We start from the raw sequence: 19,930 nt of genomic DNA, 5'->3' as shown, positions 1-19,930 counted from the left end.
TGATGTGACTGCAACCGGAGTTCCCTACCGTAGACGGAAAGTTACCTCGTATATGTCATATCTGGTACTGTTTAACTCTTTTTACAGAGTATAACAGATTTTATCCCATGATATGTCTCACTGAATCATAACAATATGGCTGACAAATGACAGCCGAAGAAAAAGAACATGTATTATTCAGAACTACATCTAAAGCATTCGCTATTTGGTGCATTTTCTTTATTTTTTGAAGAACAAATAACACTTTTTATACTAATACGGGATGGAATGTTGCATCCCCTGTATATTTTTTTTCCATACAACTACCAAATTTACTACCTAAGTGTTGCACACATGAAAAAGGGGAAAGAAAATCTATACATTACAACAAAAAAATTATAAGAAATGAAGTTAGTACCTGTTGTTATACATTAATCAATTTAACCTTTGCAGGATTGATGAAACCACGTGACACTCATTCTAAATAGAAAAAGTATGTTTTCAACCAATATTTTCCTCAATTTTGTTCAAAACTGTACTATTTGGTATAAATATGTTGTTAGTCAAAATCTCAATAATATAACATATGTCATTATTCATATATATTTTATTGTAGTATATTGTTCCTACCTACTATATACAAGAGGTTATATCTTCGAAACTTCTGAGCATATTTTAACTAAATAAAGCTCAAATTGAAGAGCAGTGCAATCTTTATGACGTGCGTGCAAGCGGAGTTTCCTACCGTAGACGGAACGCTACCTGGTATATATCATATCTGGTACTGTTTTACTCTATTTACAGAGTATAACAGATTTTATCCCATGATATGTCTCATTGCCTCATATCAATATTGCTGACGAATGACAACCGAGGAATAAGGACATGTATCATTCAGAACTACATACAGCGCAATCGCTAACTGGTGCATTTCCTTTATTTTTTGAAGAACAAATAATACTTTTTATAATAATAGCGTTTGGAATTTTGCATCACCCTGTATTAATTTTTCCATACAACAACCAAATATACTACTTAAGTGTTGCCCACAAGGAAAATTGAGAGAAAGTTTATACATTACAACAAAAAATTTTAAGAAATGATATTAGTACGTGATGTTATACATGAAGCAATTTAACCCTTGCAGGATTGATGAGACCACGTGACACTTATCCTAAGTAGAAAAGTGTGTCTGCAACCACTATTTTCTTCAATTTTGTTCAAAACTGTACTATTTGGTATAAATATGTTCTTAGGCAACATCTCAAAAATATAATATATATCATTTTTCATATATAATATTTTTTTGTGTATTGTTCCTACCTACTATATATAGAGGCTATATCTTCGAAACTTCTAAACATATTTTAACGACATAAAACTCAAATTGAAAAGCAGTGCCCTCTTTTTATCTGAGTGCAAGCAAGATCCCCTATCGCAGACGGAAACTTACCTTCTATATATCATATTTGGTACTGTTTGACTGTTTTTACAGAATATAAGTGATTTTATCCCATAATATCTCTCATTGCCTCATAACAATATGGCTGACGAATGACAACCAAGCAATAGGAACACGTACGATTCAGAACTACATACAGTGCATTCGCTAATAGGTAAATTTTCTTTATTTTTTGATGATCAAATAATATTTTTATACTAATACGGGTTGGAAATTTGCATCTTCCTGTGCATATTTTTTTCCATATAACTACCAAATATACTATTTAAGTGTTGCACACATGATAGAAGGGAAAGAAAATCTATACATTATAAGAAAAAATTACAAGAAATGAAGTTAATACCTGATGTTATACATGAAGCAATTTAACCCTTGCATGATTGATGAGACCAGTGACACTCATCATAAGTAGAAAAAGTATGTCTTCAACCACTATTTTCTTCAATTTTCTTCAAAATTTTACTATTTGGTATAAATATGTTTTTAGCCAACATCTCAACAATAAAACATAAATCATTTTTCATATATATTATATTGTTGTGCATTGTTCCTAACTACTCTATACGAAACCCTATATCTCCGTAACTTCTGAACATATCTTAACGAAACAAGACTCTAAAGAAGAGCAGTGTACTTTTTATGATCTGAGTGGGGGCAGATTCCCCTACCGTAGACGAAAGTAATCTTTATATCATATTAGATACTGGTTAACTGTATTTACAGAATATAACAGATAGATATTATCCCATGATATGTCTCATTGCCTCATACCAACATGGCTCACGAATGACAAACTAGGAATATGAACATTTACCATTCAGAACTACATACAGCGCATTCGATAATTGGTGCATTTTCTTTAATTTTAGGAACAAATAACCCTTTTTATACTAATACGGGTTGGAATGTTGCATCCCCTGTATATTTTTTTTATACAACTACCAAACTTACTACATAAGTGTTGCACACATGAAAAAGGGGAAAGAAAATCTATACATTACAACAAAAAAATTATAAGAAATGAAGTTAGTACCTGTTGTTATACATGAACCAATTTAACCTTGCAGGATTGATGAAACCACGTTACACTTTTCCTAAATAGAAAAAGTATGTCTTCAACCATTATTTTCTTCAATTTTCTTCAAAACTGTACCATTTGGTATAAGTATGTTGTCAGGTAACATGTAAACAATATAACATATGTCATTTTTCATATATATTATATTGTTGTGCACTGTTCCTATCTACTATATACTAAAGGTTTACATCTCCGAAACTTCTCAACATATTTTAACGACATCATGCTCAAATTGAAGAGCAGTGCCCTTTTTATGATGTGACTGCAACCGGAGTTCCCTACCGTAGACGGAAAGTTACCTCGTATATGTCATATCTCGTACTGTTTAACTCTTTTTACAGAGTATAACAGATTTTATCCCATGATATGTCTCACTGAATCATAACAATATGGCTGACAAATGACAGCCGAAGAAAAAGAACATGTATTATTCAGAACTACATCTAAAGCATTCGCTATTTGGTGCATTTTCTTTATTTTTTGAAGAACAAATAACACTTTTTATACTAATACGGGATGGAATGTTGCATCCCCTGTATATTTTCTTTCCATACAACTACCAAATTTACTACCTAAGTGTTGCACACATGAAAAAGGGGAAAGAAAATCTATACATTACAACAAAAAAATTATAAGAAATGAAGTTAGTACCTGTTGTTATACATTAATCAATTTAACCTTTGCAGGATTGATGAAACCACGTGACACTCATTCTAAATAGAAAAAGTATGTTTTCAACCAATATTTTCCTCAATTTTGTTCAAAACTGTACTATTTGGTATAAATATGTTGTTAGTCAAAATCTCAATAATATAACATATGTCATTATTCATATATATTTTATTGTAGTATATTGTTCCTACCTACGATATACAAGAGGTTATATCTTCGAAACTTCTGAGCATATTTTAATTAAATAAAGCTCAAATTGAAGAGCAGTGCAATCTTTATGACGTGCGTGCAAGCGGAATTTCCTACCGTAGACGGAACGCTACCTGGTATATATCATATCTGGTACTGTTTTACTCTATTTACAGAATATAACAGATTTTATCCCATGATATGTCTCATTGCCTCATATCAATATTGCTGACGAATGACAACCGAGGAATAAGGACATGTATCATTCAGAACTACATACAGCGCAATCGCTAAATGGTGCATTTCCTTTATTTTTTGAAGAACAAATAATACTTTTTATAATAATAGCGTTTGGAATTTTGCATCACCCTGTATTAATTTTTCCATACAACAACCAAATATACTACTTAAGTGTTGCCCACAAGGAAAATTGAGAGAAAGTTTATACATTACAACAAAAAATTTTAAGAAATGAAATTAGTACCTGATGTTATACATGAAGCAATTTAACCCTTGCAGGATTGATGAGACCACGTGACACTTATCCTAAGTAGAAAAGTGTGTCTGCAACCAATATTTTCTTCAATTTTGTTCAAGACTGTACTATTTAGTATAAACATGTTGTTAGGCAACATCTCAACAATATATCATATGTCATTTGTTATATATATTATATATTGCTCTATATTGTTCCTACATACTATATACAAGAGGCTATATCTTGGAAACTTCTGAACATATTTTAACGAAATAAAACTAAAATTGAAGAGCAGTACCCTCTTTTGATCTGAGTGCAAGAGAAGTCCCCTATCGCAGTCAGAACGTTACCTTGTATATATCATATTTGGTTCGGCTTGACTGCTTTTACAGAATATAACAAATTTTATCCTATGATATGTCTCATTGCTTCATAACAATATGGCTGGCGAATTACAGCCGAGGAAAAAGAACATGTACCATCCAGAACTACATAGAGCGCAATCGCTAATTGGTGCATTTTTTTATTTTTTGAAGAACAAATAATACTTTTTATACTAATATGGGTTGGAATTTTGCATCACCCTATATATTTTTTTTCCATACAACTACCAAATATACTACCTAAGTGTTGCACACAAGGAAAATTGAGAGAAAGTTTATACATTACAACAAAAAATTTTAAGAAATGAAATTAGTACCTGTAGTTATACATGAAGCAATTTAACCCTTGCAGGATTGATGAGACCACGTGACACTCATCCTAAGTAGAAAAGTGTGTCTTCAACCACTATTTTCTTCAATTTTGTTAAAAACTGTACTATTCGGTATAAATATGTTGTTAGGCAACATCTCAACAATATAATATATATCATTTTTCATATATATTATTTTTTTGTATACTGCTGTTACCTACTATAAACAAGAGGCTATATCTTCGAAACTTCTGAACATATTTTAACGAAACAAAACTCGAAAAGAAGACCAGTGTACTTTTTATGATCTGAGTGGGGGCAGATTCCCCTACCGTAGACGAAAAGTAACCATGTATATATCATATTTGGTACTGGTTAACTGTATTTACAGAATATAACAGATAGATATTATCCCATGATATGTCTCATTACCTCATACCAACATGGCTGACGAATGACAAACAAGGAATAAGAACATTTACCATTCAGAACTACATACAGCGCATTGGATAATTGGTGCATTTTCTTTATTTTTTGAAGAACAAACAACACTTTTTATACTAATACGGGTTGGAATGTTGCATCCCCTGTATATTTTTTTCCATACAACTACCAAATTTACTACCTAAGTGTTGCACACATGAAAAAACGGAAAGAAAATCTATACATTAAAACAAAAAGATCATAAGAAATGAAGTTAGTACCTGTTGTTATACATGAATCAATTTAACCTTTGCAGGATTGATGAAACCACGTGACACTCATCCTAAGTAGAAAAAGTGTGTCTTCAACCATTATTTTCTTCAATTTTCTTCAAAACTGTACCATTTGGTATAAGTATGTTGTCAGGTAACATGTAAACAATATAACATATGTCATTTTTCATATATATTATATTGTTGTGCATTGTTCCTTACTACTATATACTAAACGCTATATCTCCGTAACTTCTGAACATATCTTAACAAAATAAGATTCCAAAAGAAGAGCAGTGTACTCTTTATGATCTAAGTGAGGGCAGAGTCCTTTAACGTTGACGGAAAGTTACCTGGTATATATCATATTGGTACTCTTTAACTGCTTTTACAGAATATAAAAAAATTTTTCTCATAATATGTCTCATTGCCTCACTACAATATGGCTGACGAATGACAACCGAGGAATAAGAACATGTATCATTCAGAACTACATACAGCGCAATCGCTAATTGTTGCATTTTCTTTATTTTTTCAAGAACAAATAATACTTTTTTACTAATACCGGTTGGAATTTTGCATCACCCTATATGTTTTTTTTTTCATACCACTACCAAATATACTACTTAAGTGTTGCACACATGAAAAAGGGAAAGAAAGTTTATACATTAGAACAAAAAATTTTAAGAAATGAAGTTAGTATCTGATGTTATACATGAAGCAATTTAACCCTTGCAGGATTTATGAGACCACGTGACACTCATCCTAAGTAGAAAAGTGTGTCTTCAACCACTATTTTCTTCAATTTTGTTAAAAACTGTACTTTTTGGTATAAATATGTTGTTAGGCAACATCTCAACAATATAATATATATCATTTTTCATATATATTATTTTTTTGTATATTGCTCCTACCTACTGTATACAAGAGGCTATATCTTCGAAACTTCTGAACATATTTTAACGAAATAAAACTCAAATTGAAGAGCAGTGCCCTCTTTTTATCTGAGTGCAAGCAAGATCCCCTACCGCAGACGGAAACTTACCTTGTATATATCATATTCAGCACTGTTTGGCTGTTTTTACAGAATATAACAGATTTTATTCCATGATATGTCTCATTGCCTCATAACAATATGGTTGACGAATGAAAACCGAGGAATAAGAACATGCATCATTCAGAACTACAAACAGCGCACTCGCCAATTAGTGGAATTTCTTTATTTCTTGATGAACAAACAATAATTTTATACTATTAAATGTTGAAATTCTCCATCACCCTCTATATTTTTTCCAAACAACTATAAAATATACTACCTAAGTGTTGCACACATGAGAAATGGGAAAGAAAATCTATACATTACGACAAAAAATTTTAAAGAATGAAGTTAGTACCTGTTGTTATACATGAAGCAATTTACCCTTGCAGGATTGATGAGACCACGTGAAACTCATCGTAAGTAGAAACCGTGTTTCTTCAACAATTATTTCCTCAAATATTCTTCAAAACTGTACTATTTGGTATAAGAATGTTGTCAGGTAACATGTCAACAATATAACATATGTCACTTTTCATATATATTAAATTGTTGTACATTGTTCCTAACTACTATATACTAAAGGCTATATGTCCGAAACTTCTGAACATATTTTAACGACATAAAACACAAAAAGAAGAGCATTGCCCTATTTATGATCTGAGTCAAGCAAAGTAACCTACCGTAGACGGCAAGTTACCTGGTATATATCACATTTGGTACTGTTTAACTGCTTTTACAGAATATAAAAAAATTTATCCCATGATATGTCTCATTGCCTCATAACAATATGGCTGAGGAATGAAAACCGAGGAATAAGAACATGCATCATTCAGAACTACAAACAGCGCACTCGCCAATTAGTGCAATTTCTTTATTTCTTGATGAACAAACAATAATTTTATACTATTAAATGTTGAAATTCTGCATCACCCTGTATATTTTTTCCAAACAACTATAAAATATACTACCTAAGTGTTGCACACATGAGAAATGGGAAAGAAAATCTATACATTACGACAAAAAATTTTAAAGAATGAAGTTAGTACCTGTTGTTATACATGAAGCAATTTAACCCTTGCAGGATTGATGAGACCACGTGAAACTCATCCTAAGTAGAAACACTGTTTCTTCAACAATTATTTCCTTAAATTTTCTTCAAGACTGTACGATTTGGTATAAGAATGTTGTCAGGTAACATGTCAACAATATAACATATGTCACTTTTCATATATATTATATTGTTGTACATTGTTCCTAACTACTATATACTAAAGGCTATATGTCCGAAACTTCTGAACATATTTTAACGACATAAATCACAAAAGGAAGAGCATTGCCCTTTTTATGGTCTGAGTCAAGCAAAGTAACTTATCGTAGACGGCAAGTTACCTGGTATATATCACATTTGGTACTGTTTAACTGCTTTTAAAGAATATAAAAAATTTTATCCCATGATATGTCTCATTGCCTCATAACAATATGGCTGACGAATGAAAACCGAGGAATAAGAACATGCATCATTCAGAACTACAAACAGCGCACTCGCCAATTAGTGCAATTTCTTTATTTTTTGATGAACAAACAATAATTTTATACTATTAAAAGTTGAAATTCTGCATCAACCTGTATATTTTTTCCACACAACTATAAAATATACTACCTAAGTGTTGCACACATGAGAAATGGAAAAGAAAATCTATACATTACGACAAAAAATTTTAAAGAATGAAGTTAGTAACTGTTGTTATACATGAAGCAATTTAACCCTTGCAGGATTGATGATACCACGTGAAACTCATCCTAACTAGAAAAAGTGTTTCTTCAACAATTATTTCCTTAAATTTTCTTCAAAACTGTACTATTTGGTATAAGAATGTTGTCAGGTAACATGTCAACAATATAACGTATGTCATTTTTCATATATATTATATTGTTGTACAGCGGGGGACACTTCTAAATGGTACAGCCCAATGGAGATTTACGGCTAAGGTGTACCATTTAGAAGTGTCCCCCGCTGTACATTGTTCCTAACTACTATATACTAAAGGCAATATCTTCGAAACTTCTGAACATATTTTAACTAAATATAAACCCAAAACTAAGAGTAGTACCGTCTTTATGATCTGAGTTGGCGCAGAGTCCCCTACGGTTTAGGGAAAGTTACCTCCTATATATCATATTTGGTACTGTTTGACTATTTTTACAGAATATAACAGATTTTATCCCATAATATGTCTCATTGCCTCATAACAATATGGCTGACTAATGACAACCGAGGAATAGGAACACGTACGATTCAGAACTACATACAGTGCATTCGCTAATTGGTAAATTTTCATTATTTTTTGAAGATCAAATAATATTTTTATACTAATACGGGTTGGAAATTTGCATTTCCTGTGTATATTTTTTTTCCATATAACTACCAAATATACTACTTAAGTGTTGCCCACAAGGAAAATTGAGAGAAAGTTTATACATTACAACAAAAAATTTTAAGAAATGAAATTAGTACCTGATGTTATACATGAAGCAATTTAACCCTTGCAGGATTGATGAGACCACGTGACACTTATCCTAAGTAGAAAAGTGTGTCTGCAACCACTATTTTCTTCAATTTTGTTCAAAACTGTACTATTTGGTATAAATATGTTCTTAGGCAACATCTCAAAAATATAATATATATCATTTTTCATATATAATATTTTTTGTGTATTGTTCCTACCTACTATATATAGAGGCTATATCTTCGAAACTTCTAAACATATTTTAACGACATAAAACTCAAATTGAAAAGCAGTGCCCTCTTTTTATCTGAGTGCAAGCAAGATCCCCTATCGCAGACGGAAATTTACCTTCTATATATCATATTTGGTACTGTTTGACTGTTTTTACAGAATATAAGTGATTTTATCCCATAATATCTCTCATTGCCTCATAACAATATGGCTGACGAATGACAACCGAGCAATAGGAACACGTACGATTCAGAACTACATACAGTGCATTCGCTAATAGGTAAATTTTCTTTATTTTTTGATGATCAAATAATATTTTTATACTAATACGGGTTGGAAATTTGCATCTTCCTGTGCATATTATTTTCCATATAACTACCAAATATACTATTTAAGTGTTGCACACATGATAGAAGGGAAAGAAAATCTATACATTATAAGAAAAAATTAAAAGAAATGAAGTTAATACCTGATGTTATACATGAAGCAATTTAACCCTTGCATGATTGATGAGACCACGTGACACTCATCATAAGTAGAAAAAGTATGTCTTCAACCACTATTTTCTTCAATTTTCTTCAAAATTTTACTATTTAGTATAAATATGTTTTTAGCCAACATCTCAACAATAAAACATAAATCATTTTTCATATATATTATATTGATGTGCATTGTTCCTAACTACTCTATACGAAACGCTATATCTCCGTATCTTCTGAACATATCTTAACGAAACAAAACTCCAAAGAAGAGCAGTGTACTTTTTATGATCTGAGTGGGGGCAGATTCCCCTACCGAGGACGAAAGTAACCTTGTATATATCATATTTGGTTCTGTTTGACTGTTTTTACAGAATATAACAGATTTTATCCAATGATATGTCTCATTGCCTCATAACAATATGGCTGACGAATGACAACCGAGGAGTAAGAACATATACCATTCAGAATTACATACAGCGCACTCGCCAGTTAGTGCAATTTCTCTATTTCTTGATGAACAAACAATAATTTTATATTATTAAAACTTGAAATTCTGCATTACCCTCTATATTTTTTTCCACACAACTATCAAATATACTACCTAAGCGTTGCACACATGAGAAATGGGAAAGAAAATCTATACATTACGACAAAATATTTTAAAGAATGAAGTTAGTACCTGTTGCTATACATGAAGCAATTTAACCCTTGCATGATTGATGAGACCACGTGAAACTCATTATAAGTAGGAAAAGTGTGTCTTCAACCACTATTTTCTTCAATTTTCTTCAAAACTTTACTATTCGGTATAAATATGTTGTTAGGCAACATCTCAAAAATATAACGTATGTCATTTTTCATATACATTATATTGTTGTGCACTGTTCCTAACTACTATATACTAAAGGTTTACATCTCCGAAACTTCTGAAGATAATTGGTGCATTTTCTTTATATTTGAACAACAAATAATATTTTTTATACTAATAGGGTTTGGAATTTTGCATCACCCTGTATATTTTTTCCATGCAACTACCAAATATACTACCTAAATGTTGCACACATGATAAAAAGGAAAGAAAATCTATACATTACAAGAAAAAAATTTAAGAAATGAAGTTAGTACCTGTTGTTATACATAAAGCAATTTAACCCTTGCAGGATTGATGAGATTTCGTGGTACTCATCCTAAGTAGAAAAGTGTGTCTTCAACCACTATTTTCTTCAATTTTGTTGAAAACTGTACTATTTAGTATAAACATGTTGTTAGGCAACATCTCAACAATATATCATATGTCATTTGTTATATATATTATATATTGCTCTATATTGTTCCTACATACTATATACAAGAGGCTATATCTTGGAAACTTCTGAACATATTTTAACGAAATAAAACTAAAATTGAAGAGCAGTACCCTCTTTTGATCTGAGTGCAAGAGAAGTCCCCTATCGCAGACGGAACGTTACCTTGTATATATCATATTTGGTTCGGCTTGACTGCTTTTACAGAATATAACAAATTTTATCCTATGATATGTCTCATTGCTTCATAACAATATGGCTGGCGAATTACAGCCGAGGAAAAAGAACATGTACCATCCAGAACTACATAGAGCGCAATCGCTAATTGGTGCATTTTTTTATTTTTTGAAGAACAAATAATACTTTTTATACTAATATGGGTTGGAATTTTGCATCACCCTATATATATTTTTTCCATACAACTACCAAATATACTACCTAAGTGTTGCACACAAGGAAAATTGAGAGAAAGTTTATACATTACAACAAAAAATTTTAAGAAATGAAATTAGTACCTGTAGTTATACATGAAGCAATTTAACCCTTGCAGGATTGATGAGACCACGTGACACTCATCCTAAGTAGAAAAGTGTGTCTTCAACCACTATTTTCTTCAATTTTGTTAAAAACTGTACTATTCGGTATAAATATGTTGTTAGGCAATATCTCAACAATATAATATATATCATTTTTCATATATATTATTTTTTTGTATACTGCTGTTACCTACTATAAACAAGAGGCTATATCTTCGAAACTTCTGAACATATTTTAACGAAACAAAACTCGAAAAGAAGACCAGTGTACTTTTTATGATCTGAGTGGGGGCAGATTCCCCTACCGTAGACGAAAAGTAACCATGTATATATCATATTTGGTACTGGTTAACTGTATTTACAGAATATAACAGATAGATATTATCCCATGATATGTCTCATTACCTCATACCAACATGGCTGACGAATGACAAACAAGGAATAAGAACATTTACCATTCAGAACTACATACAGCGCATTGGATAATTGGTGCATTTTCTTTATTTTTTGAAGAACAAACAACACTTTTTATACTAATACGGGTTGGAATGTTGCATCCCCTGTATATTTTTTTCCATACAACTACCAAATTTACTACCTAAGTGTTGCACACATGAAAAAACGGAAAGAAAATCTATACATTACAACAAAAAAATCATAAGAAATGAAGTTAGTACCTGTTGTTATACATGAATCAATTTAACCTTTGCAGGATTGACGAAACCACGTGACACTCATCCTAAGTAGAAAAAGTGTGTCTTCAACCATTATTTTCTTCAATTTTCTTCAAAACTGTACCATTTGGTATAAGTATGTTGTCAGGTAACATGTAAACAATATAACATATGTCATTTTTCATATATATTATATTGTTGTGCATTGTTCCTTACTACTATATACTAAACGCTATATCTCCGTAACTTCTGAACATATCTTAACAAAATAAGACTCCAAAAGAAGAGCAGTGTACTCTTTATGATCTAAGTGAGGGCAGAGTCCCCTAACCTTGACGGAAAGTTACCTGGTATATATCATATTGGTACTCTTTAACTGCTTTTACAGAATATAAAAAAAATTTTCTCATAATATGTCTCATTGCCTCACTACAATATGGCTGACGAATGACAACCGAGAAATAAGAACATGTATCATTCAGAACTACATACAGCGTATTCGTAATTGGTGCATTTTCTTTATTTTTTCAAGAACAAATAATACTTTTTTACTAATACCGGTTGGAATTTTGCATCACCCTATATGTTTTTTTTTTCATACCACTACCAAATATACTACTTAAGTGTTGCACACATGAAAAAGGGAAAGAAAGTTTATACATTAGAACAAAAAATTTTAAGAAATGAAGTTAGTACCTGATGTTATACATGAAGCAATTTAACCCTTGCAGGACTTATGAGACCACGTGACACTCATCCTAAGTAGAAAAGTGTGTCTTCAACCACTATTTTCTTCAATTTTGTTAAAAACTGTACTTTTTGGTATAAATATGTTGTTAGGCAACATCTCAACAATATAATATATATCATTTTTCATATATATTATTTTTTTGTATATTGCTCCTACCTACTGTATACAAGAGGCTATATCTTCGAAACTTCTGAACATATTTTAACGAAATAAAACTTAAATTGAAGAGCAGTGCCCTCTTTTTATCTGAGTGCAAGCAAGATCCCCTATCGCAGACGGAAACTTACCTTGTATATATCATATTCGGCACTGTTTGACTGTTTTTACAGAATATAACAGATTTTATTCCATGATATGTCTCATTGCCTCATAACAATATGGTTGACGAATGAAAACCGAGGAATAAGAACATGCATCATTCAGAACTACAAACAGCGCACTCGCCAATTAGTGGAATTTCTTTATTTCTTGATGAACAAACAATAATTTTATACTATTAAATGTTGAAATTCTCCATCACCCTCTATATTTTTTCCAAACAACTATAAAATATACTACCTAAGTGTTGCACACATGAGAAATGGGAAAGAAAATCTATACATTACGACAAAAAATTTTAAAGAATGAAGTTAGTACCTGTTGTTATACATGAAGCAATTTACCCTTGCAGGATTGATGAGACCACGTGAAACTCATCGTAAGTAGAAACCGTGTTCCTTCAACAATTATTTCCTCAAATATTCTTCAAAACTGTACTATTTGGTATAAGAATGTTGTCAGGTAACATGTCAACAATATAACATATGTCACTTTTCATATATATTATATTGTTGTACATTGTTCCTAACTACTATATACTAAAGGCTATATGTCCGAAACTTCTGAACATATTTTAACGACATAAAACACAAAAAGAAGAGCATTGCCCTATTTATGATCTGAGTCAAGCAAAGTAACCTACCGTAGACGGCAAGTTACCTCGTATATATCACATTTGGTACTGTTTAACTGCTTTTACAGAATATAAAAAATTTTATCCCATGATATGTCTCATTGCCTCATAACAATATGGCTGAGGGATGAAAACCGAGGAATAAGAACATGCATCATTCAGAACTACAAACAGCGCACTCGCCAATTAGTGCAATTTCTTTATTTCTTGATGAACAAACAATAATTTTATACTATTAAATGTTGAAATTCTGCATCACCCTGTATATTTTTTCCAAACAACTATAAAATATACTACCTAAGTGTTGCACACATGAGAAATGGGAAAGAAAATCTATACATTACGACAAAAAATTTTAAAGAATGAAGTTAGTACCTGTTGTTATACATGAAGCAATTTACCCTCGCAGGATTGATGAGACCTCGTGATACTCATCCTAAGTAGAAACACTGTTTCTTCAACAATTATTTCCTTAAATTTTCTTCAAGACTGTACGATTTGGTATAAGAATGTTGTCAGGTAACATGTCAACAATATAACATATGTCAATTTTCATATATATTATATTGTTGTACATTGTTCCTAACTACTATATACTAAAGGCTATATGTCCGAAACTTCTGAACATATTTTAACGACATAAAATACAAAAAGAAGAGCGTTGCCCTTTTTATGGTCTGAGTCAAGCAAAGTAACTTACCGTAGACGGCAAGTTACCTGGTATATATCACATTTGGTACTGTTTAACTGCTTTTAAAGAATATAAAAAATTTTATCCCATGATATGTCTCATTGCCTCATAACAATATGGCTGACGAATGAAAACCGAGGAATAAGAACATGCATCATTCAGAACTACAAACAGCGCACTCGCCAATTAGTGCAATTTCTTTATTTTTTGATGAACAAACAATAATTTTATACTATAAAAATTTAAAATTCTGCATCACCCTGTATATTTTTTCCACACAACTATAAAATATACTACCTAAGTGTTGCACACATGAGAAATGGAAAAGAAAATCTATACATTACGACAAAAAATTTTAAAGAATGAAGTTAGTAACTGTTGTTATACATGAAGCAATTTAACCCTTGCAGGATTGATGATACCACGTGAAACTCATCCTAACTAGAAAAAGTGTTTCTTCAACAATTATTTCTTTAAATTTTCTTCAAAACTGTACTATTTGGTATAAGAATGTGATCAGGTAACATGTCAACAATATAACGTATGTCTTTTTTCATATATATTATATTGTTGTGCACTGTTCCTAACTACTATATACTAAAGGCAATATCTTCGAAACTTCTGAACATATTTTAACTAAATATAAACCCAAAACAAAGAGCAGTACCGTCTTTATGATCTGAGTGGGCGCAGAGTCCCCTACGGTTTAGGGAAAGTTACCTCCTATATATCATATTTGGTACTGTTTGACTGTTTTTACAGAATATAACAGATTTTATCCCATAATATGTCTCATTGCCTCATAACAATATGGCTGACGAATGACAACCGAGGAATAGGAACACGTACGATTCAGAACTACATACAGTGCATTCGCTAATTGGTAAATTTTCATTATTTTTTGAAGATCAAATAATATTTTTATACTAATACGGGTTGGAAATTTGCATTTCCTGTGTATATTTTTTTTCCATATAACTACCAAATATACTACCTAAGTGTTGCACACATGATAGAGAGGAAAGAAAATCTATACATTACAAGAAAAAATTTTAAGAAATGAAGTTAGTACCTGTAGTTATACATGAAGCAATTTAACCCTTGCAAGATTGATGAGACCACTTGAAACTCATCCTAAGTAGGAAAAGTATGTCTTCAAACACTGTTTTCTTCAATTTTCTTCAAAACTTTACTATTTAGTATAAGTATGTTTTTAGGCAACATCTCAACAATATAACATATGTCATTTTTCATATATATTATATTTTTGTATATTGTTACAACCTACTATACACAAGAGGCTATATCTTCGAAACTTCTGAAAATATTTTAACGAAATAAAACTCAAATTGAAGAGCAGTGCCCTCTTTTGATATGAGTGCAAGCAAAATCCCCTATCGTAGACGCAAAGTTAACTTGCATATATCATATTTGGTTCTGTTTGACTTTTTTTTTACAGAATATAACAGATTTTATCCAATGATATGTCTCATTGCCTCATAACAACATGGCTGACGAATGACAACCGAGGAGTAAGAACATGTACCATTTAGAACTACATACAGCGCACTCGCCAATTAGTGCAATTTCTCTATTTCTTGATGAACAAACAATAATTTTATACTATTAAAAGCTGAAATTCTGCATCACTCTGTATTTTTTTTCACACAACTATCAAATATACTACCTAGGTGTTGCACACATAAGAAATGGGAAAGAAAATCTATACATTACGACAAAAAATTTTAAAGAATGAAGTTAGTATTTGTTGTTGTACATGAAGCAATTTAACCCTTGCAGGATTGATGAGACCACGTGAAACTCATGCTAAGTAGGAAAAGTATGTCTTAAACCACTATTTTCTTCAATTTTCTTCAAAATTTTACTATTTGGTATAAATATGTTCTTAGGCAACATTTTAACAATAAAACATAAATCATTTTTCATATATAATATATTGTTGTGCATTGTTCCTAACTGCTATATACTACAGATTATGTCTCCAAAACTTCTGAACATATTTTACGAAATAAACTTCAAATTGAAGAGCACTTCTCTCTTTATGATCTGAGTGCAAGTAGAGTCCCCTACCGTAGACGGAAAGATACCTTGTATATATCATATTTGGTACTGTTTAACTTATTTTACAGAATATAACATATTTTATCCCATTATATGTCTCATTGCCTCATAACAATATGGCTGACGAATGACAACCGAGGAATAAGAACATGTACCGTTTATAGCTACATACAGCGCATTCACAAATTGGTGCATTTTCTTTATTTTTTTGAAGATCAAATAATACTTTTTATACTAATACGGGTTGAAGTTTTGAATCGCCCTGTATATTATTTTCCATACAACTACCAAATATACTACATAATCGTTGCACTCATGAAAAAAGGGAAAGAAAATCTATACATTACATGAAAAAATTTTAAGAAATGAAGTTAGTACCTGATGTTATACATGAATCAATTTAACTCTTGCAGGATTGATGAGACCACGTGACACTCATCCTAAGTAGAAAAAGTATGTCCTCAACCACTATTTTCTTCAATTTTCTTCAAAATTTTACTATTTGGTATAAATATGTTCTTAGGCAACATTTTAACAATAAAACATAAATCATTTTTCATATATATTATACTGTTGTGCATTGTTCCTAACTACTATATACTAAACGCTGTATCTCCGTAACTTCTGAACATATCTTAACGAAATAAAACTCGAAAAGAAGAGCAGTGTACTTAATATGATCTTAGTGGGGGAAGATTCCCCTACCATAGACGAAAAGTAACCTTGTATATATCATATTTGGTACTGGTTAACTGTATTTACAGAATATAACAGTTATTATCCCATGATATGTCTCATTGCCTCATACCAACTTGCGTGACGAATAACAACCGAGGAATAAGAACATTTACCATTCAGAACTACATACAGCGCAATCGATAATTGGTGCATTTTCTTTATTTTTTGAAGAACAAATAACACTTTTTATACTAATACGGGTTGGAATGTTCCATCCCCTGTATAATTTTTTTCCATACAACTACAAAATTTACTACTTATATGTTGCACACATGATGAAGGGGAAAGAAAATCTATACATTACAATAAAAAAATTTAAGAAATGAAATTAGTACCTGTTGTTATACATGAAGCAATTTAACCCTTGCAGGATTGATGAAACTACGTGACACTCATCCTAAGTAGAAAAAGTGTGTCTTCATCCACTATTTTCTTCAATTTTCTTCAAAACTGTACCATTTGGTATAAGTATGTTGTCAGGTAACATGTCAACAATATAACATATGTCATTTTTCATATATATTATATTGTTGTGCACTGTTCCTAACTACTATATACTAAATGTTTACATCTCCGAAACTTCTGAACATATTTTAACGACGTCAAGCTCAAATTGAAGAACATTGCCCCCTTTATGATGTGAGTGCAAGCAGAGTCCCCTACCGTAGACGGAAAATTACCTTGTACATATCATATTTGGTACTGTTTAGCTCTTTTTACAGAATATAACAGATTTTATCTCATAATATGTCTCATTGCCTCATAACAATATGGCTGACGAATGACAACCGACGAATAAGAACATGTACCTTTTAGTACTAATTACAGCGCATTCGCTAGTTGGTACATTTTTTATTTTCTGAAGAACAAGTAAAATTTTTTATACTAATACGGGTTGTAATTTTGCATCAACCTGTATATTTTTTCCATACAACTACCAAATATACTACATAAATGTTGTACATATGATGAAAAAGGAAAGAAAATCTATACATTACAAGAAAAAAATTTAAGAAATGAAGTTAGTACCTGATGTTATATATGAAGCAATTTAATCCTTGCAGGATTGATGAGACCACGTGACACTCATCCTAAGTAGAAAAAGTATGTCTTCAACCACTATTTTCCTCAATTTTGATCAAAACTTTACTATTTGGTATAAATATGTTGTTAGGCAAAATCTCAACAATATATCATATGTCATTATTAATATATATTTTATTGTTGTATATCGTTCCTACCTACTATATACAAGAGGCTATATCTTCGAAACTTCTGAACATATTTTACTAAATAAAGCTGTAATTGAAGAGCAGTGCAATCTTTATGACGTGCGTGTAAGCGGAGTTCCCTGCCGTAGACGGAAAGTTACCTAGTGTATATCATATCTGGTACTGTTAAACTCTTTTTACAGAATATAACAGATTTTATCCCATGATATGTCTCATTGCCTCATAACAATATGGCTGACGGATGACAACCGAGGAATAAGAAAATGTATCATTCAGAACTACATACAGCGCATTCGCTAATTGGTGCATTTTCTTTATTTTTTGAAGAACAAATAATACTTTTTATACTAATACGGTTTGGAATTTTGCATCACCCTGTATATTTTTTTCCATACAACTACCAAATTTACTACTTAAGTGTTGCACGCATCAAAAAAGGGAAAGAAAATCTATACTTTACAAGAAAAAATTTTAAGGAATGAAGTTAGTACCTGATGTTATACATGAAGCAATTTAACCCTTGCATAATTGATGAGACCACGTGACACTCATCTTAAGTAGAAAAAGTATGTCTTAAACCACAATTTTCTTCAATTTTTTTAAAAACTGTACTATTTGGTATAAATATGTTGTTAGGCAACATCTCAACAATATAACATATGTTAATTTTGATATATATTATATTGTTGTATATTGTTTCTACCTACTATATACAAGAGCATATATCTTCGAAACTTCTGAATATATTTTATGAAAAAAATTCCAAAAAGAAGAGCAATGTCCTCTTTTGATCTGAGTTCAAGAAAAATCTCATATCGCAGACGGAACGTTACCTTGTATATATCATATTCGGCACTGTTTGACTGTTTTTACAGAATAAAACAGATTTAATCCCATGATATGTTTCATTGGTTTATAACGATATGGCTGGCGAATGACAGGCGAGGAAAAAGAACATGTACCATTCAGAAACTGCATACAGCGCAATCACTAATTGGTGCATTTTCTTTATTTTTTGAAGATCAAATAATACTTTTTATACTAATACGGGGTGGAATTTTGAATCACCCTGTATATTATTTTCCATACAACTACCAAATATACTACCTAAGTGTTGCCCACATGATAAAGCGGAAAGAAAATCTATACATTACAAGAAAAAATTTTAAGAAATGAAGTTAGTACCTGATGTTATACATGAAGCAATTTAACCCTTGGAGGATTGATGAGACCACGTGACACTCATCCTAACTAGAAAAAGTATGTATTCAACCACTATTTTCTTCAATTTTGTTCAAAACTTTACTATTTGGTATAAATATGTTTTTATTCAACATCTCAACAATGTAACTTAGGTCATTTTTCATATATACTATATTTTTGTATGATGTTCCTACCTATTATATACAAGAGGTTATATCTTCGAAACTTCTGAACACATTTTAACGAAATAAAACTCAAAAA

Source organism: Thermobia domestica, chromosome 2, assembly GCF_964235325.1.
Source record: "Thermobia domestica chromosome 2, izTheDome1.hap1.1, whole genome shotgun sequence".
Taxonomy (NCBI): domain Eukaryota; kingdom Metazoa; phylum Arthropoda; class Insecta; order Zygentoma; family Lepismatidae; genus Thermobia; species Thermobia domestica.
Note: the sequence above shows the minus strand (reverse complement) of the source record.